A 21,323-nucleotide genomic window follows, 5' to 3' on the forward strand; every position below is an offset into this window, starting at 1 on the left:
AGACTATCTATATGTTCAATTTTTAGCAAGAAATTCAATCAGAAGTCATGATAATGACATATCAGTGGAGAGGAGATTCTCTTTCTTTCTTCAATCCTCATAGCCCTCTTCTCCTCAAAGAAGTCCACAGAGCTAGAAAGATATAGGAGACAAAAGAGGTAAAGAAAAATCTAGGATAGGGGCCGGCTCCGTGGCCGAGTGGTTAAGTTCGCGCGCTCTGCAGCGGCCCAGGGTTTGGATCCTGGGTGCAGACATGGCACTGCTCATCAGGCCACGTTGAGGCGGCATTCCATGATCCACAACTAGAAGGACCTGCAACTAAGATATACAACTATGTACTGGGGGCGGGAGGGAGGGGAGTTGGAGAGATAAAGCAGAAAAAAAAAAAAAGAGAGAAAAAAAAAAGAAAAATCTAGGACAAAAACAAAAAAAAAGTGGAAAACCTGCCAGCAGTGTTCTTGAATACTAAACGAAGCTCGAATCAATCAAACACTTTGAAAGTGAGTCCTAAAGCCAATCTTTTCTTTTTCAGTAAAAAGAAAATGTCTACAGTCTCACATTTTACGGAACAAGGGTGAAATAGAATTGAAAATGAAAATTCAAAGGTATTTTACACCTAACTGAAGCAATCAAAAATTTAGGGAAGTGAAAGTAGCTTAAAATAGGCTTCCTTCATTCTTTTTCTTAAACGTTTTCTGAGCATTGAGCTGGAGAAAGGATTGAACACAAAGGAGGGAGGTTGTTCTCTAATCAGCTGTCCGTGAGAATCGTCGGGGAAAGTTGCGGACCGAGAGGAGGAGGCGGGCGTTTGGGGCACAGGCCGGGGGTGCTACTGCCGCCCAGCCTGGGTACCTCCACGTCTCCGTGGCCGCTGCTTTTCATGCTCGAAACCCCCTTCCCTAGGCAAACTGCTCTCCCGACGCACAGCTCTGGAGTGGTGGGTCAAACGCCCCCCAGCCTTCCTGGGCTCCGTTGCTGCTAAACCTTTTTAGATGTTAATTTCATGATTCACTCAAAGGCTTTCAAAAGAAAGAGGGCTTTAAGTAAAGAAAGAATCAAATGAATTTTAAAGACCTGGCGAGTAGATTCGGGATCAGTCTGTGGAAAGGTAGGAAAGCATGCGGCCCAACTGGTTTGGCTTGGAACTGAAACCACACAGAGGAGAAGATGTTTACAATACAGGGAGGCGTCACTTCCAGAAGGGAACTGAGCAAGGGGACCATTTCCCAGTGTGGTTTATTTATCTCCAGAGATTTCACAGGAGACTGGAAAGGATCGTCACATGATTACTACCTACATCTAAATATTTAAGATCCGTATCAAAGCAGTGGAAGTTCCCTGTGATTGAACGTAGTCCATTAAGTTTCAGTGGGGAACGATTTTTCAACAGTCTTGCCCAAGACTCAGAATTTTGGATGACTTTCACACTTAGCTTTACCGTGGAATTTTTTTCTTTTTCCATTTGGAAGATTTAAGTGTTTAACAAGTATTTGCTGGGGAAGGGACTAACAAGAGCACTGATGAGCCACACAAGGATCTGTTTACACACTCGACTGCTGAGACGGAGGCAACAGGCAGAGGAGGGGCATCTTCTCAGGGGAGAAGGTAAAGATCCAACAGGGTGGCTGTCCCAGGGACCAGAGCAGTTCAGCCACCCCACCCGCGAGGCCCGACAAAGGCAGGGGGGCCTCAAATGGCTTTTCTTTTCTTTCTTCATTTTTTTAAAAAATAAATATTTCAAACATACTCAAAGGCATAAAAAGTAATACAATCAACACCTGTTATTCCCCACCTCTCAGTTTAAGAAATAAAACATTTCACGAATAGTTCCCAGGGTGGCCCTAACCCTAATCTAATTCCCTTCCCTCCCTTCAAGAAGCAACTCCTATCTTTGAATTGAGTGTCCTCATTTCCATGGACCTCTTCTACTAACTGTGCATATATTATGTAGGGGAGGAAGACCAATCCTCTACAGTCTCTAGGTTCTTCTGGCTGGGCTGCGAATTAAATTGACACGATGGGGCTCGCCTGGTGGCGCAGTGGTTAAGTTCCTATGTTCCACTTCACCGGCCCAGGGCTTTCAGTTTGGATCCTGGGTGCGGACCTATGCACCACTTGTCAAGCCACACTGTGGCAGGTGTCCCACATATAAAGTAGAGGAAGATGGGCTAAGGGTCAGTCTTCCTCAGAAAAAAGAGGAGGATTGGTGGCGGATGTTAGCTCAGGGCTAATCTTCCTTAAAAAAAAAAAAAAGAAAAGAAAGAAAGAAATTGACCTGAGACAGAATAACAGGAGAAAATCAAACACAGCTTTATAACATGTATACATGGGCGAAACCCAGGAAAACTGAGCAACTCACCAAAATAGCTGAGCTGTTACCTTAAATATCATCTTTAGCTAAAGACAAAGGAGGATGTTGGTGGTGGGGGAGTCAGGTGAGATTACCAGAAAAGCACAGTAAACATGATTAGATTATTATGCAGATTTAAGTCCTTGCCTTCCGCATTGATAAGAGTTTCTAGAGATAAGGTCATCCCCCTCTTCCTGGTACAGAGGGGGAGACACCTTTACAGATGATTTCCCTTACAAATGGAAATGTCTCTTACAAGCTGTAACTTCTACTCTTCAGAGCTTCTCCCCTGTCTGCAGTTTCTTAAAAGGAACCAGCCCAAAATAATCTTCATGCCAAATAGACGCATCTTGGGGTGGCCAATTCCAGTCTCCCACAATTACTAAACTCTATTTAGGTATTATTATGTACATTTAAAGCTTCATATGAATGTAAGACTGCAGGGCTGCCCAAAGGTGTATGGGTTGGTTCCTAGGCGAGTATTTTTTTGTGGAGTCTCTGTTGCCCAAAATACTGTGTCAGCACCATACTGGCAGCCCAGTCCTATTCTATGCCATGAAAGGAAAACCATAGCAGCCAGCAGGAGCTGACAGTTCACAATCTTTTCTGGAAACTAGGCTTGGCACATGAAGGCACAGGCCAGAGCTTCTCAGGGCTTCTGGTCAACCTAACGTGCTATGCAGGGGGCTGGAGGGAGAGCAGGTCCATCCAGGTGTCTGTCCAAGTTCAGAACACACTGCCCAGACAGCAGCCAGCCCCAGCTGGTCCCAGGCACTGGAGGGGGAGGCAGGCAATTTCAAGAAAGGTGCTCTGAAGTACAGGAACTCCTAGACAGGGGGACCCAGCACAGGGGCCCCACTTTAAGATCAGTACTGGTATACCATATGTATACTTCTGCACTTCACATTTCCCACTCAACCTTGTGTGATCTATCCATGTTGACCACCATACTCAAGTTTGTTCATTTTCATTGCGATTTAGTATTCCATTATATGAATAGCCAACAATCTATTTACCCATTCTCCTGATCATGGACATTTGTTTCCATTCCACTATAAAAGAATGATACTTAAGGTATTCCTATACATGTCTCCTTGTCATGTGCAAGGGTGGTGTGTCCAGAGTACACACCTAAAGGATTACTGGATCTTACCATATGTATATTTCCAAATTGTTCTACCAAGTGGGTACCAACTTACACTCTCAATGGTGCAAACGGCTTCATATTCATACTAATAGTTGGTAGCATTAGATTTTGAATTTTCACCAATCTGAAGGGTGCGAAATGTTTCATTGTGGTTTTAATGTTCATTTTCCTGATTACTAGTAATTTTTTTAATTATTATTATTTTTTTATTGAATTAGTGATAGGTTACAATCTTGTGAAATTTCAGTAGTACATTATTGTTTGTCAGTCGTGTTGTAGGTGCACCACTTCTCCCTTTGTGCCCACCCCTCCACCCCCAGTTTCCCCTGGTAGCCACTAATCTGTTCTCTTGTCTACATTTTTAAATTCCTCATATGAGTGGAGTCATACAGAGATTGTCCTTCTCTAATTGGCTTATTTCACTTAACATAATTCCCTCAAGGTCCATCCATGTTGTTGCAAATGGGACGATTTTGTTCTGTTTTACAGCTGAGTAGTATTCCATTGTATATATGTACCACATCTTCTTTATCCATTCATCTGTTGATGGGCACTTAGGTTGCTTCCATGTCTTGGCTATTGTAAATAATGCTGCAATGAACATTGGGGTGCATAGGACTTTTGGAATTTCTGACTTCAAGCTCTTTGGGTAGATACCCAGTAGTGGGATAGCTGGGTCGTGTGGTAGTTCTATTTTTAATTTTTTGAGGAATCTCCATACTGTTTTCCATAGTGGCTGCACTTTGCTGCAGTTTGCATTCCCACCAGCAGTATATGAGGGTTCCTTTTTCTCCACAACCTCTCCAACATTTGTTACTATTAGTTTTAGATATTTTTGTCATTCTAATGGGTGTAAGGTGATATCTTGGTGTAGTTTTGATTTGCATTTCCCTGATGATCAGCAATGATGAACATCTTTTCATGTGCCTATTGGCGATCTGTATATCTTCTTTGTAGAAATGTCTGTTCATGTCTCCAGCCCATTTTTTAATCGGGTTGTTTGATTTTTTTGTTGTTGAGTTGTGTGAGTTCTTTATATATTATGGATATTAAGCCTTTGTCAGATATATGACTTGAAAATATTTTTTCCCAGTTAGTGGGTTGTTTTTTTGTTTCAATCCTGTTTTCATTTGCCTTGAAGAAGCTCTTTAGTCTGATGAAGTCCCATTTGTTTATTCTTTCTATTGTTTCCCTTCTCTGAGAAGACATGGTGTCCGAAAAGATCCTTTTAATACTGATGTCAAAGAGTGTACTGCCTACATTTTCTTCTAGAAGCCTTATGGTTTCAGGTCTCACCTTTAGGTCTTTGATCCATTTTGAGTTTATTTTGGTGAATGGTGAGAAAGAATGGTCAATTTTCATTCTTTTACATGTGGCTTTCCAGTTTTCCCAGCACCATTTGTTGAAAACACTTTCTTTTCTCCATTGTATGCCCTTGGCTCCTTTTACTAGTAATTGTTTTAATGTTAATTTACCATTTAGTTTTCTCCTTCAGTGAAGTGCCTGTCTTCCTATGAGGTTGTGTGTCTTTTCTATTAATCTTAGATCTTCATATATTTTCTATATTAACCTTCCTGCAACCTCAAGGTTAATTTACCTGTGGGTAAAATATGTTGCACATACCTTCTCAGAGTCAACGGCTTATCTTTTTACTCTTTAATCTCATCTTTTGATGCAAAGTTTTTAAATTTACTATGAGTGAAATTATCAGTCTTTCTCTTGTTATTTATGCTTTTTGTGACTCGTAAGAAATCTTTCCGAGTTCATAACTATTTTCTTCTTAAAGCTGGACACTTTATCTTTGCTATTTAGCTCTTTAGTCCACCCTGGAACTGATTTGTGTTTATAGTGTGAAGATTCAGTCTGATTTTTTCCCATCTGAATAACCAATTGTCTGGACACCATTCTGTCCTCTCTGATTTTCCATGCCCTCTGATGTTTATCAAATTTCCATGTATGCATGCGCATTTTTCTGTGCTTTTCACTCTAAACCATTCATCTATTTGTCCGTGTCTTCACCAATACCACTCTGCATTATTAGGCCTTTATAACAAATAGTTATACCTAGTAGAATAATCCCAGACGTCGTGCTTCTTCAAACCTAGTTACTCTGGCTCTTTGCTTTTCTACAGAAATGTAAAATCAGCTTGTCAAGACCCAAGAAAACCCTGGTTGGGACTTTGATTAGATTTGAGTTGGAATTGAATTTATAGATCAATTTGGAGAGAATGGATATCTTTATGAAAGTGTGTCTTCCTATTTGCCTGGTATTTATTTTGTCGTTCTTTTACTTTCAACTTTTTGTTGTCTCTTGTAGACGGCATACAGGTAGATGTGTTAAAAATGAATCTGAAAATCTGTCTTAAGGGGCAAGTGCTGTCGATCAACATTCACTATTATTGTTGTTGATGTATTTGGAATTATTTCCTATTTTGTCCTTTTACCCTGCTTATTCTGTGCTTCTACTTTTTTCTCTTTCTTTGTCTTATTGATTGATTGAAAGGTTTTATTTAGTTGTTTTTCCTCCCTTTGAGTTCAAATGTACATACTTTAATTCTGTGATTCTCAAATTTTAGTGGCGTCAGAAACACCTGCAGAGCTTGTTAAAACACAGATTGGCAGGGGCCGGCCCGGTGGCACACGGTTAAGTGTGCACGTTCTGCTTTGGCGGCCCGGGGTTTGCTGGTTCGGATCCCGGGTGTGGACATGGCACTGCTTGGCAAGCCAAGCTGTGGTCGGCATCCCACACATAAAGTAGAGGAAGATGGGCATGGATGTTAGCTCAGGGCCAGTCTTCCTCAGCAAAAGGAGGAGGACTGGCAGCAGATGTTAGCTCAGGGCTAATCTTCCTCAGCAAAAAGAGGATTGGCAGCAGTTAGCTCAGGGCTAATCTTCCTCAAAAAAAAAAGAAAAAAAGAAAAAAACAGATTGGCAGAGTTTCTGATTTAGATTTCTGGAATAGAGCCCAAGAATTTGCATTTCTAAAAAATTCCCCGATAATGCTAATAATGCTGGTCCAGGGAGCACACTTCAAGAAATACTGCACTAATTCTATTCTTTTAGTGGTTAGCCTTTGATTTTTAACATTCATAATTAACAAAGTATAAAATTAATAATTATCTTTACTATTCTTCCTAAAAATATGAAGACCTTAAAATATTTTAACTGTAATTTTCCCTTTCCCATCTTACATGTTTTTGTGATCCAGGATTTTAATTTTGTTTTTTAACCCCCAAATCAGATATTATTATTATTATTATTATTATTAGATTTAGGTTGGTGAACATTTTCACATACATTTACCCATTCCTTTGCTCAGTTTTCCTTATTGCATTTCTGAACTTCCTTCTGGAATTATTTTCCTTCTATATGAATTATTTCCTTTAGAAGATCTTTATGTGAGGATCTGTTGGTAGTAATTGCTCACTTTTTTTTAAAAAAGATTTTATTTTTCCTTTTTCTCCACAAAGCCCCCCGATACATAGTTGTATATTCTTAGTTGTGGGTCCTTCTAGTTGTGGCATGTGGGACGCCGCCTCAGCATGGCCTGACGAGTGGTGCCATTTGGGGTACTGGTAATGTTCTGTTTCTTATTATGGGTGTTGGTTACACAGATGTGTTCAGACTGTGAAAATTCATCAGGCTATATACGTTTAATTTGGCACTTTTTGTATGCATATTATATGATTATATTACATAATCTCTCTTATTCCTTTCTTCTGTATATTTTTAAATTTAACCAAATATTTTAGGCATATTTATTTTATATTCTGCATTTGATAAACCCAGTATCTTAACTTCTTAGGAGTTTTTGCTAACTCTAATTTATGGGGACTTGTTTCTTCACGTGTTTTTAAATTTTGGAATGAGAGCTTAAGTTCAGCTGGGGTTTATCTGCGGGAATCCTATGAGGCCGAGGTTGAGACTATGTCCCTCCAGAAAGATCTGCATTGCTTCGGTCCGGTGTCCAGAATTGATGCCAACTCAGGATCATAAAATTAACTTCTCGGATCACTCACTATAGATTCAAACCTCAAACTCCAAAACCACGCAAGTAGAGATATGTAGTTACAAACGCTTGCAAGCCATTTTCCCCCACTCAGAGCATGAGCAAAGACAAATTTTCTTGTTATTTTTCTTTGTTAAAGGTCCAATTTTTTTTTTTTTCCTTTTATTCAGTCCATTCTTTCCCAGAGGATGCAGCCCTTTGAGGGCCTTGGAACCAGGCGGAGTTCTCAGTTTCACCTCCCTAACTTGCAGGTGTCTCTCCAGAGCATGGTCTACGGAGCCCACAGGGCTATCCAAGCATGTAGATTACCAGATTGGCAAATACCCCCAGCATGGCGGTAACTTCAGCATTTGCTGACAACTCCAATTTCCAGCTCTCTTTCCACTTGTGACCTCTGGGAATTTCCTTGACCTTCTGACCTCAAGTGAGTATTTAAAAGGATGTTTGTTACATTTAACCTGGCATTTCTAGGTATTTGTATTTGGGTTGTTTTCACGGTGTAGTTGTTTGTTCCGGTGGTAGGATTAGCAGAGGTTCTAGTCTAGTTAACAGCATGGTGTGTCTTGGCAGCGGGGCACAGGGCATCAGTTTTTGCTGGTGAAGCTCTGGCAGATCTGGCTCAGCTCAAGGGTCAACAGCTGTGGCAGCAGTTGCCCAACGTCTAGAGTGAAGCCGACTGCAGCAAGAGCAGCAGGCTCCTGGGCGCCAGCGCCGCTGCTGTTCTCAGAGTCATTCTTGGAAGCCCAGCACGTCCCCCTCCGCCAGCTCTTGCAGAGATTTTGTGAGAAGCAAATTCCCTTTGTCAAAGCTTTCTCCCTAAAATAGGAGTGGTTTCTGTTACCTACAACTGAGTCCTACCTGACACAGACATCAGCAGTCTAAACAAAAGTGAGGAATAAAGATATGTAAAAGGATTTGACCATATTTGTAATTGAAGAAATGCAAATTAAAATGATACCTTTTAAACATTTTTTATTATTTTTTCAGATACATTTCATCTATTACATTGGCAAATATTCAAAATATAATACCCAGTAATGGTAAAGATTTAAGGGAACAGACGCTCATTCACTGTTGCTGATGATATAAAATTAGTACAACCTTTCTGTAAAACCAAGCTTTAAGAACGTGTATGACCTTTGACCTGGTGATTCTCCTTCCAAGAGTTTATCCTAAAGGAATAATTACGGATGTGCACAAAGATTTATTTACAAGAATGTTCAATGAATTTTTTTTTTTTTTTGAGGAAGATTAGCCCTGAGCTAACCACTGCCAGTCCTCCTCTTTTTGCTGAGGAAGACTGGCCCTGAGCTAACATCCATGCCCATCTTCCTCTACTTTATACGTGGGACGCCTACCACAGCATGGCTTTTGCCGATCAGTGCCATGTCTGCACCCAGGATCCGAACCGGCAAACACCGGGCCGCTGAGAAGCAGAAGGTGTGCACTTAACCGCTGCGCCACTGGGATAGCCCCTGTATTTTTTAAAAAAGAAAATGATCTCATGTTCAACAACTAAGGTCTGGTCAAATACATTATGGCACATACATAATATAGAACATTATCCAGACTTTTAAAAACCTGTAGTAGAATGCTAATGACAAGAGAAACTTGCCAACATATTGAATGAAAAGATCAGTTATAAACAATGTACACAAGAAGATTTTATTTTTGGTCAAATAAGAGGTTGATAATATTGTCAAAATATTAACAAAGAATACGGATGAATCTCACGGACATTATTTTGAAGAAGCCAGACATAAAAAACTACATGTTGAAATAAACCAAAATGGTGTTTACCTTTACATGTATAGGAGGAGGAAGAATGAATATTCACTGGGAAGGAACACAAGCAAAACTTCTAGGGTGCTGGAAACGTTTTATATCTTGAGCTTGGATGTAGTCACACAGGTGCCCACAAATGTAAAACTTTATTGAGCTAGGAACTTAAGATGAGTGTTGTTCATGTACTTTATTGTCTGCATGTTAAATCTCATAAAAACTAAAATCTTTCTGCCCCCAAACACCACTACCATCATACTGGAGCAGATGGTCGGTCATGTGTTGGCTGTCTGGAGAGCGTAGGACAAAGGAGTCATCTGAGTGGCAGCAGAGCTAACACTCAGGGGTCTCCAGCTTCTTCCAGTCCACATTCCTGCCTGAGCGGAGCCCAGGGCTGTCCCAGCTGCCCTGCCTTTAGAGTCCAGTGAGGGCTTTCCTGAGGTCATCGGCAATGTCCATCTTTACACTGAGCCTTGGCTTGGTCTCTGTCCCTACCCATGTGGATGACCTCATCTTGAATCATCCTAGGGCATGAAAAAGGCAGAGAAGGATATGCCCAAGGAGAGGAGGGGAATGGAGGTAAGAGGTGGGGAGCACAGATACTGAAAGCACCTAGTTCAAGGAATTCCTAAGCAGAGACAGTAGTTAAATATCTCCCATTGCAAAAGTATAAAGGAAGGAGGAGAGGAACAGAAGGAGGGAAGGAAGGATGGGAGGAAGGAAAGAAAGAAAAGGAAGGAAGGGAAGGAGGGCGGGAGGAACATAAAAGACAATAACACACACTCAAATATGATAGAGTTAGGGATGATTTTTATTTTTTGCTTGTCTGTAGTTTCTACATTTTTTATTTTTACAACAAATGTGTATTATTTTGCAATAAGAGCAAGAGGGTGTTTTGTTTGTACTTTACAGTACTTAAACTACACGCCATAGTAGAAAGTACACAATACCCACCAGTTCCCAGCAGGTCCTGTTCACTTTTGATCTTAGGTCAATTCACCCTGGTCTTAGGTGATCTTGGGTCAACCCACCCTGGTCTATGATCATCTTGGGTAATTTATCACCTTTAGGATTGTGCAATAAACATGATTTTGTTGGGAATCTTTTTTCTTGATAACAAATTATGAAAGAGGCAGCCAAGAAAGGGAATGTGCCCTGGCACACATCTAGGCAGCATGCGCTGGATTCTCTCCAGCACTACACACAAGGTGGATCCTGGGCACAGGGCCGCGCAGGAGGGAGGGGGTTACCTCAGGCCACCAGGGCCTGGGCTTTCCATGCTCCTCCTCCCTTTCAACACTTGTTCCCAGGAAAGGCTCTGTAGACTCTTTCAGATTGAGTTTAAAAGCACTTAGAGCTCAGAGCCCTTAGGAGGCTCAGAATCTAAGGTGAGATTCTCTGGTTGTAGATTTCTGCAGAAAGGATCAACTGGTGCACAGATGTGTTACTGGTAGGCTGGGAAGCCTGCGTAACACCTTTAACATCAGTCCACACGAGCTGCACCCTATTCTGCTGCTCTAAGACCCTGACCCAACTCCACTTCCCACTCCAGTCACTGCTCTTACTTGTTCCTGCTTGGAATGGCCGGGGGTCGCTGACACAATTTAAAATCATGTCAGCATTGATTCAACCCCATTCTACACTCAGACTGGTGAACAAGTGCTACTGAAGAGACAGTCTGAGGTGGCCTGGGATGCCCAAGGGGCATCTCTGGGGGAGGTGGGCTTACTAAATTCTGGAAAGATGCAAGCAGTTGGGACAGGCAGGGAGACAGTCTGCAAGGGCTCAGAGGCAGGAAAATGACGAAACTCATCTGGCCAGAGCAGAGAATGTAGGTGGAGCTCTTTTTCCCCAGAGTGTACATAGACGCTCAAGATACATTTATTGACAGGCTGGATGGGATGGGAGGATATGAAAGAGTGAGCTGATTAATTTGGATTATATCTTGTAAGTGAGAGGGAGTCAAATGCTCTGAGCAGCCCAGTGATAAGCTGAAAATGTACTTTAGGAAGATGCACGGATCTGCACAGGATGGATAAGGAAGGGAGAGTTGGTGATGAGGAAGCTAGGCTGTATGCTACTCCCCAGGAGAGAAAGGACTTAAGGAGGCAACCAGGAAAACAGACATTGCGAAATAAGAATCATTGGATTTTAGTGCCTAGTTGGACATGAGGGGTTCAAATGAGGGACGAATGGAAGTTGGTGCTGATGTATAAACCTGGGGAATGTTGATTCACTGCCCCTTCCCATTAGTTCACTCACTGAACATCAGCTGAGCACTTACTATGTGGCAGTCCCCGTGCAAAGAGCTAGAGATGGAAAAGATGGGCAAGAGAGAGCGTCTGCTCAAGAAGCTCATAGCCCGTTGCAAGAGAAGATAGAGTCAACAGTTGTAAAAATGATGCGCAGATGCAGGGCTGGCACTTGGCCCAGGGTAATGGGAGAGTCTTCAATGTCTCATGACAGGCACCGCCATCAACATTAACACCTCTCCCCCATGCCGGCTCACTCTGCCATGGCTTTAGATAGACTAGAAAAGTCCCACTGGGCTGGGGGTGGAATGTCTGGGACCTGTGGGAAGGAGAGCACTGTAGATGGGACGGCCTCCCTTTCCTGAGCCCAGGGTGTGGTGGGTGGACCCCTACAGTATCAGGTTACATCCCTGCTTAGCTTCTCACCTACCTTCCTCCCACTATTCTGCAGATAACGCGGGGAATCCTGGATGTTGGAGTTGGAAAAGAAAATTTCGTATACACAATTTCATTTTGTAGATGAAGAAACTTCCCTGGCAGTGTTTCTTGTTCTTCATACCTCTCCACTTGCTCTCACCAACAAAACTTAAGTATGCTGGGTCATCAGAAAGCTAAGTGATAAATACACAATAATGTGTTAATGAAGTCCCAGAATGGTGTTAAGAGCTGGTAATCACTTAATGTGTTTTTCCTTCCAAGGTAATTTTATAACAGAAAGTTCTTAAACACCCTTAACAAAAAACAGGAGGGAATGCATGTCCCCAGGTGGATTGCATCAGATAAGAGCAGAAGAGGGTTAATGGGCCATACGCGAGGGAATTGAGAACTCCGATTAATTCTCCAAACCTAGCTTGCTGCCTCTGTGGCCTTCTACGCATGCAGCTGACCCTGTACATTCAAATTCTTCTCACATGGACCAAGCTGATGGATGTATGATCTAATTAGGAGAAACAGGCAGGTGGGAAGTAACAGTGATGAAGGCAAGAGGACACCAAAGAAGCACAAGACAGGAGTGATGATAATCCTCCACTCTTCTCTCATAATTATCAGAATTTGAAATTATTTCACAAGCAATGTATGGTATTTAATGTCAGTTGCATATCAGAGATTTAGGTCAGTGATTTGGAGCCAGAAACCCTGAGAAGCATTAAAAGATGCCCCCCCCCCACCCCCGCTCCCAGTGCTGACACTGATGAGCTGGGACCCACCTCCCCATGGCAGGTTGATGGTGTTCTCCAGTCCTCTGGCCTGACTTCCTCTCCAAACAGAGTACAATGTGTGCACTGCACAAAGGCCCAGCCAAGGGGACAGAGGCTGAAATCCAGCTCATGCTCAGCTCACCAAACCCTGAGTCATGGCCAGGTCTACACCAGTCCAGAGAAAAGAGCATCTTTTTTTAGTGGTCTGACCAAAGTAGTGTCTGCTTCTAATCTGAACAAAGGCATATATATTTTAGGGGCATCTATATACCTCTGGCCTCTGAAGCCTATAAAAGACTGCATTATGTCTTTAGAAATAAGCAAGGTACCCTCAGTCCCTCCAAGGGCCCACGTTAGAGCATGCCAAACAAAATCAGTACTGAATTGAAGAGAACACAGTGGAGAGGAAGCCCCCTCATCCTTCCACATCCTTTGAGGAGTGTCCACCATCACCACCTCTATTCACCATTGTCCTGGAGGCCCTGACACTGCAGTAAGGCAAGAAAACAAAATGAAAGCTACAAAGACGAGACAGGGAGGAGTAAAACTGTATTTGCAGATGACATGATTATAAACATAGAAAAAATAAACAAGTTATCAGAATTAACAAATTCACCAAAGTCACTGGCCATAAGGTCAATATACAAAAATCAATCATATTTCCATATATCAACAACAAAAAATTTGAAAATGAAAAAACGTAGCTACCACTTATAATAGCATCAAAAATACAAATACCTAGGAATAAATCTAACAACAAAAGGTACCTAATCTCTATGCTTGTAACTGTAAGACATTTCTTAGAGAAACTAAAGAATATCTAAGTAAACAGATATTCCAACATAAAGGAGGAAAAGTAAAGGGATCGACATGGTGGTAACATCTCTACATTTCACTTGAAGTGATAAAATATTAGTTCTAATTAGACTGTGAAATGTTAAGTATGCACATTATTATAATCCTTGGAGCAACCACTAAAAATATGTACAGAGATATAATTTAAAAACACAATAGAACATTAAAATGAAATACTAAAAAATAAATAATTGAAAACAAAGCAGAAAAGAGAAAATGAATGTAAAACAGAGGGAACAAACAGAAATGAAATAATAAAATAAAAAATAACCTAAATCCAGATATATCAATAACTACATTAAATGTAAATGATCTAAACCAGGATTCAGCAAATTTTTTCAATAAAGTGCCAGACAATAAATATCTGGGGATTTCTCAGTCATCTGGTCTCTGTTGCAACTACTCAATTCTGGTTTTGTAGGGAAAAGTAGCCATAGAAAAGACATAAACGAGTGGGCATGGCTGTGTTTCAATAAAACTTTATTTAAAAAAATACACAGCTGGCCAGATTTGACCCACAGGCATAGTTTGCTCAACACACCAATTAAAAGATAAAAGATTTTCAGAGTGGATAATAAAACAAGACCAAATCATATGCCATCTACAAAACGAAAGGCACACACACAAACACACAACCCATCTTAAATATAAGAATGTAAGTGGGTTAACAATAAAAGGATGGAAACAGACATGTCATGCAAACTGACCAAGATAAAGCTGACATAGCCAGGTTAATATCAGACCAAAGTAGAGTTCAGAGCAAGAAAAATTACCAGGGATAAAGAGGGACATCATTGTTCAAAGATGGTTCTCCAAAGGCTCTCACATTTCTGAACATCTTGTGAGCAGTGGCAACGACTGTCTTGGATCTGGACTCTCTTTTCAAGGATGTTTGTATAGTCAACAGCATTGGAAAAAGCAAGCGCTTCCCTCTGGAGCAACAGGCTGCTTTGCCTGCAGTCTAGTATAAGAACAATAGTGTCTCCCTTTGGAGCAAAGGTCGGGAAGGTTTGCTGCCCGTTATTAAAGATTTGGGTTCCCCAATCTCAGAGATCCTCTGGGGTGATGTAATCCTCTGCATGTGCATCCTGTGGGAAATGGGGCTCAAGAAACTGGCGCAAATGCTGACACTGTGGCTACTGCTCTTGTAGTTAATAAAGTCCTGTGTCACTGACCCAGGAGCCTATGTCTTCTGCCAGCATCCATGAAAATGTGGCAGGCTAACTTGTTAGCTTGCAACTAGGGTAAAACTTCAGACCCTTCACTGTCCTTCAAATGATAAAAGGGTCCCCAAGATAACACAGCCTTTCTAAATGTCTATGCACCTGACAACAGAGCTTCAAAATACATGCAGCAAAAAATGGTAAAACTTAAAGGAGAAATGGACACATCCACAATTATAGGTAGAGAGTTCACCACTCCTCTCTCAGTAAGCAAGAGAAAGACAGAAAATCAGCAAGGATACAGAACTGAAAAACCTGACTCAACTACCCTGATTGATATTTGTAGAATATTTCACCTGATACATTCTTCCCAGGAACATTCATCAAAATATCCACCAATATCCAGGATCATAAAACAAAACTTGATAAATTTAAAAGAACTGAAATCCACAAAGTATGTTCTATCACCACAACGGAAAGCAGAAACCGATAAGAGAAAAATAGCTGGAAAACCTCCAAACTTAAAAATTCATCAGCAGAACTTCTGGTCTCAGCTCTCCTGGGGGCCCAGTCTTAGAGGGGTCCCACACTTTCCTGGGTTTATCTCCAGGAGCCTCACCATGGTTTCAGCAGGTGAAGGGGAAAAGTAACTATTCTGAAAAACACCCAGAGAGGTCTCCACAGCCCAGGCCTGCCTTCTAGGGGAAACTACTTTCCCAGACTCTTGTCTCACTTGGAGGAATGGCAATTAGCCCACTCCAGCCCCCTCTGGGCTTCCTGTCTCAGGTAAGGGAAGAAAAAAAAAAGGGCTCAGAACTGGCTCTGAAGGTCACAGCCCAAGGACTCAGGCCCACTGAAAAACTGAGATTCAATCACAGGGTTAGAGAACACCTTTCTTCTCTCACATCTTACATCAGCAGGGCTCCAGTAGGTCGTAACAGCACATTACAACTGAGAGAGCTAGCTGCAAAACACAGACTCTGCTTGAGAAGGAATTCTTAGGGAAACCCAGACACAACAGGAAACCATTAAGGAAAAAAACACAGAAACTAGAGGAAGCCTTTGGACCTCCAGCTACAGCAAACATTAAACACAGGCTGACTCCTGGCCACATTAATGTAAAACTTCATACTAAAAACCTAATCACCCCAGTTCCTATTACCTGATACATCACATCCAGCTTTCAACAAAAAATTACAAGACAAAAGGCAGAAAAAATACAGTCTGAAGAGACAGAGCAAGCATCAGAACCTGACTCAGATATGACACAGAGTTTGGAATTATCAGACAGGGAATAAAATAACTATGATTAATAAGTTAAGGGCTACCAGGAAAAAGCATACATGCAGGAACAGATGGGTAACAAGCACACAATACGGCCAACTGATTTTTCACAAAGGTGCAAAGTCAATTCAATGGCAGAAAGATAGTCCTTTTAATAAAGAACTTGTATCCAGATACATAAAGAACTCTCAAAATTCAGCAGTAAGAAAACAACCTGATTTTTTTTTTAATGGGCAAAAGGCTTGAACAAGTCTTTCACCAATGAGAATAAATGTACGGCAAATAAGTGCATAAAATGGTGCTCGACATCACTAGCCATTAGGAAAATGCAAATTAAAACCTCAATGGGATACCACCGTCACCTATTAGAAGCACTGAAATAAAAACAGTGATAATAACAAGTGCTGGCGAGGACAAAGAGCATCTTAACTCACACACTGCTGATAGGAACACAAAATGGTCCTCCCTGGGAAACAGTCTAGCAGATTTGTATACAGTTAAACACACACTTGCCAAACGACCCAGCAACCCCCTCCTGGTTATTTAATCTGGAGAAATGAAAACATATGTTTACACAAAGACCTGTTCACAATGTTTACTGCAGTGCCAGTCTGTCAGAAAGTGGAAACGACCCAAGTTTCCTTTAACAAGTGAATAAACGAGTAGTACATCTATACAATGGAAAACTACTGAGGGATAAAAAGGAGTGGCTATTGATACGTGCAGCTACATGGATGAATCTCACAGGCATTATGCGGAGTGAAAGAAGCCAGACTCTGAGGCCAGCCACTATATGATTCATTTATATAACATTCTAGAAAAGGGAAAACTACAGCGGTAATGAATAGATTAGTGGTTCTGAGAGGTTACAGATGGGGGAAGGATATGATTACTCTTTTTTTTTTATGTCGCCCATGCAATTTAGCATATCAAATAAGCCTAATTAGTTTAATATCCTTTTTTTTTTTTTTTTTTTTTTGCAGGGAAGGAGTTGCCCTGAGTTAACATCTGTTGCCAGTCTTCCTTTTTTTTTCCCCCTCTCCAAAGCCCCAGTGCATGTTTGCATATCCTAGTTGTAAGTCCTTCTAGTTTCTCTGTGTGAGCTGCTGCCACAGCATGGCAACTGACAGATGGGTGGCATGGTTGTGAGACCGGGAAGCGAATCTGGGCCATCAAAGCAGTGAGAGCGCCAAACTTTAACCACTAGGCCACAGGGCTGGCTCAGGATATGATTACAAAGGGGCAGCACAGGGGAGTTTTTTGGGGGTGATGGAACTGTTCTGGATCCTGATCACAGTGGTTATTACACTGTTTATACATGTGTCAAATCTCAGAGAACTTTAAATTTTTAAAACTTGATGTCATTGTATTTTTTTTTTTTTTTGAGGAAGATTAGCCCTGAGCTAACATCTGCTGCCAATCCTCCTCTTTTTACTGAGGAAGACTGGCCCTGAGCTAACATCCATGCCCATCTTCCTCTACTTTATATGTGGGACATCTGCCACAACATAGCTTGACAAGCAGTGCCATGTCCACACCCGGGATCCAAACTGGTGAACCCCAGGCCACCAAAGCAGAACGTGCAATCTCAACCATTGTGCCACCAGGCCAGCCCTGTATGTTTATTTTAAAAACAAAATAAAACAAAGACATCATAAGAAACTGAATGGGCAAGGCACAGACTGGCAGAATATACTTCTGATACATATGCCTAGCAAAAGACTCGTGTCCAGAAAATAAAAAGCATTCCTAGAAACCATAGGAAAGACTGATGAGCCCAGTAAAAAAAAAAAAAATGGAAGACTTGAATAATTGTTTCACACACAAACACAAAAAGATACTCAAATGGCTAATAATATGAAAAGGTTCAATATCATTATTCATTAGTGAAATACAAATGAAAACCACAAGAGAATACTGCTATGTATTCACCAAGAATTAAAAAGACTGTTAATGCCAACTGTTGGCAAGGATGTGAAGTAACTAACTTTCATAAATTGATTTAACCTTTTCGGGAAACTGCTAGGCACTGTCTATTAAAACTAAACACACAGGTATCCTATGATACAAAAATTTCACTCGTAGGTGTATACCCAACTAAATGGAATGCATTTATTCACCAAAAGATCCTATGGATGTTCACAGCAGCTTCATTCATAACAGCCAAAAACTGAAAACCACCAAAAGGTCCACCAATGGTAGAATGGATAAATTAATTGTAGTATATTCATGCAATAGAATACTACCCAGCAATAAATAAACTACTGATATATGTAATACCATGGCTGAATCTTACAGACATCATGTTGGATGAAAGAAACCAGACAGAAAAAAGCACACTGCTTGATTGCAACTACGTGAAGTTTAAGAATAGGCAAAATTAACATACAGCAATAGAGGTCAGAATAGTGGTTACCTCTGGGGTGACAAGTATTGACTGGGAAGAAGCAGGTGGAAACCTGCGGTGATGGAAATATTCTATATCTTCATCTGGGGGCTAATCGCGTGTGTATACATACACGAAAGTCCACCCAGCCATCCTCTTAAGGTCTGTGTAGTTGACTACATGCAAGTTACACCTCAACTAGAAAAGAAGTAATAGGGGCCGGTCTGGTGATATGGTGGTTAAGTTCCTGTGTGCCTTCCACCTTTGGGGTTTGCCAGTTCCCACGCCCACCTACACATCACTCATCAAGCCAAGCTGTGGCAGCGTCCCACACACAAAAGAGAGGAAGACTGGCACAGACGACAGCTTAGGGCGAATCTTTCTCACCAAAAAATAAATAAAAGAATAAACATAAAACAGTGAAGGACAAATGAAAGAAAATGCAGGAGAGAATGGGAGGGAGGGAAATGAGGGACAATGAGCATAATCATGGGCACTCCTCAAAAATATGTTATCGGGCATGTACTGTCATCTGCATCTTAAAGATGGGAACACTCCAAGGCCTGCTGACGTGTTCAGTGTTCCAGAGGCTGGAACCCAGGTGTGTACGACGCCAAAGCCTTTGTTTTTCCACCTGCTAGCTCAAGAGTGGCCTCCTCCCAGAAGGTGACCCCGAGAAATGCCTTCCATCCTGCACTGATCTCTTCCTCCAGGGAAGGACGTCTATCTTATCCCCATCGGCCTCTGCTGGGCGTGGACCCGGCTGTCTCCCACCCACAATCGGGAGCCTGCTCCCAGAGGGGAGACACGTGCCCATTCATCTTAGACTTCCTCCAGGGCTTATCGCCGGCTAAATGAACTGTAGTTCCAGCGGCACAGAAGTCGCCATGGAAACTCGGCTGCGGCCTGCTCTTTGAGCGCGCCCTTTGATTCCGCCAGCCGCAGGCTGCGGTCGGCGCTTCTCGCGGAAGAGGAAGCCACTTAGGAGGAGGGTAGCGATGACTCTGGTTGAACCGGAGCCCAGCCGCGGCGCCCTTACTCACACAGAACCCCAGCTTCCGCGAGCGCTTTGGAGCAGCCGCTGCCGCCCCCGCCCCCCGGCCGCCGGCAGGCGGAAGCAGGTGCGCGAGGTCCCGCCCCGCTCCACCCTGCTCACCTGCGCGCGCAACCCCGCCCCAGCGCGCGGCTCTACGCCAGGGGCGCCCGCGCGCACGCATTTATAAGGGGCTATTTTGGTCGCGCGCTCTGATTGGCCGGCCGCGGGTGACGACACGCTCGCGCGCCGCGGGGCGAGGCCGAGATCCGGGGGAGGGGCGCTTCCGGGCGCCCAGAGGGGGAACTGGGCGGGACCGCCGCGGGGAGGGGTTCTTGTGCTGGTGTCTCCTGGCCCCGAGCGTCTCGAGGCGTCCTCCATGCCACCTCGCAATCGTCGCTTGGGTCATATTTTATTGAAAGAGCCTGTGTGGCCGAAAGGGCTTCTCAGAACCGAGCTGACTCAGGCTTCTGGGAGGGAGTTGCCAGATGGCATTATGCTGCTTAAAAGCCACATGGTGGAAACAGCGCGAACCTCACCGGATGCCGGCTGCGAGCTGCTCGAGTGTCGTTTCCTGTAGAAGCGCTGTCACCCCCTTCTGTAGACCTGTCTTTCTGCCATCCTTACCTCGCCCTTTGCTAAACCAGCCCTCTGAGGCCTTCTCTGTGCTTGTCCGACTGTCGCCGGGCCTCCCTTTGCCTCTTCCCTCAGTGCTGTCATCTACCCCTCTCTGAAGCCAGAGGGACAAAACGCTCCTTAGACATCTCAGAGGGATCTCATTTCCACCGCATTGCCATAACGTGATCAGAGCCGCGTCCGGCCTGCTCTGTGTTCTAGGCTGTCCGTCAATCAGGAGGCATTACTTCTCGGAGTCTCAGGGTTCTTCCGTTTCTTCTGGTGACAAGCTAGTTTTGAGCTGCTTTGGTGAAAGTTACCGAATAAATGCCAAGTGTGATTCACCGAAATCTTAATACTTAAAATGATAGGCAGAAAGGACCATTTGAAGACATCACTCCCCGTGGGTGGGAGCTTAGCTTGGAAAGAGTTCTGTTAATGGAGTTTTGTTTCCTCCTTAGAATCACAGATAACACGTCTGGTTGCAAAGCCCATAAAGGCCTCTGAGATTTGCTGAGCTCACAGCCTTGAACATTATTTGCAGTTGGATGTGGAGAGAACATAACTTATTAACTATTGGACGTGAGCCACATCAGTAAAAGCTATCATTCATTAAGTACTTTCAAAACAGCAGGCTTTGTAAATGCTTATGAAGAGTTTCATTTAATCCTTACAAAATCCCCATGAGTTAGATAGCATTCTTATACCCATTTTACAGAAAAAGAAACCAATGGTCACAGATTGAATAACTTGACTGGTCACATGTTAGTCTGATGGCAATGCCGGGATTCATACCCAAGATGGGCTGACTCTGATATTTGTGACCTTAACTACGAAGCTCTAGAGGTTGTTTTCTCCTTGTCTAATTGGAAATTCAGCCTTAGGCTGGTACAAAAGGAGTGGAGATCAGTCAGTAAATGTTATAAATTCTCAGGAAGATGTTGTTCCTGCTGCTGGCTTCAGAAAAGGCTTGCTACTGGGAGAAAATAGTGGTGCCAGGAGTCTTAACGATCTCCATTTCCCCGACACCACAGACCATATTAAGCCTGCAGGACAAAGTTTTTGAAAAGACTTTGAATTCTGCTGCTCTCGTTGATATGGAGACTGGACTGTTTACAAAGTGGCCTCACTTAGATCCACTTGGTTGGTTAGGAACCAGGAAAGAAGCTAGTCATAAGAATGACTTTCAAACATTTTTCTACACTTTGCCCCACAGAACCACCTGATGGAAGTTCCAGATACAATAGA

At 42.7% G+C, this 21,323-nt stretch overlaps 1 long non-coding RNA gene across 1 annotated transcript; it reads left to right on the plus strand.

Annotated features, from left to right (window-relative positions):
* The first annotated feature begins 730 nt into the window (after positions 1 to 730).
* LOC139080714 (uncharacterized) lies at positions 731 to 12,542 on the plus strand. Its single transcript, XR_011535431.1, has 3 exons — positions 731 to 1,605; positions 7,758 to 7,930; positions 8,494 to 12,542. It is a non-coding gene; the product is annotated as an uncharacterized lncRNA (long non-coding RNA).
* The last annotated feature ends 8,781 nt before the right edge of the window (positions 12,543 to 21,323 follow it).

Source organism: Equus przewalskii, chromosome 32 (assembly GCF_037783145.1).
Source record: "Equus przewalskii isolate Varuska chromosome 32, EquPr2, whole genome shotgun sequence".
Taxonomy (NCBI): Eukaryota; Metazoa; Chordata; class Mammalia; order Perissodactyla; family Equidae; genus Equus; species Equus przewalskii.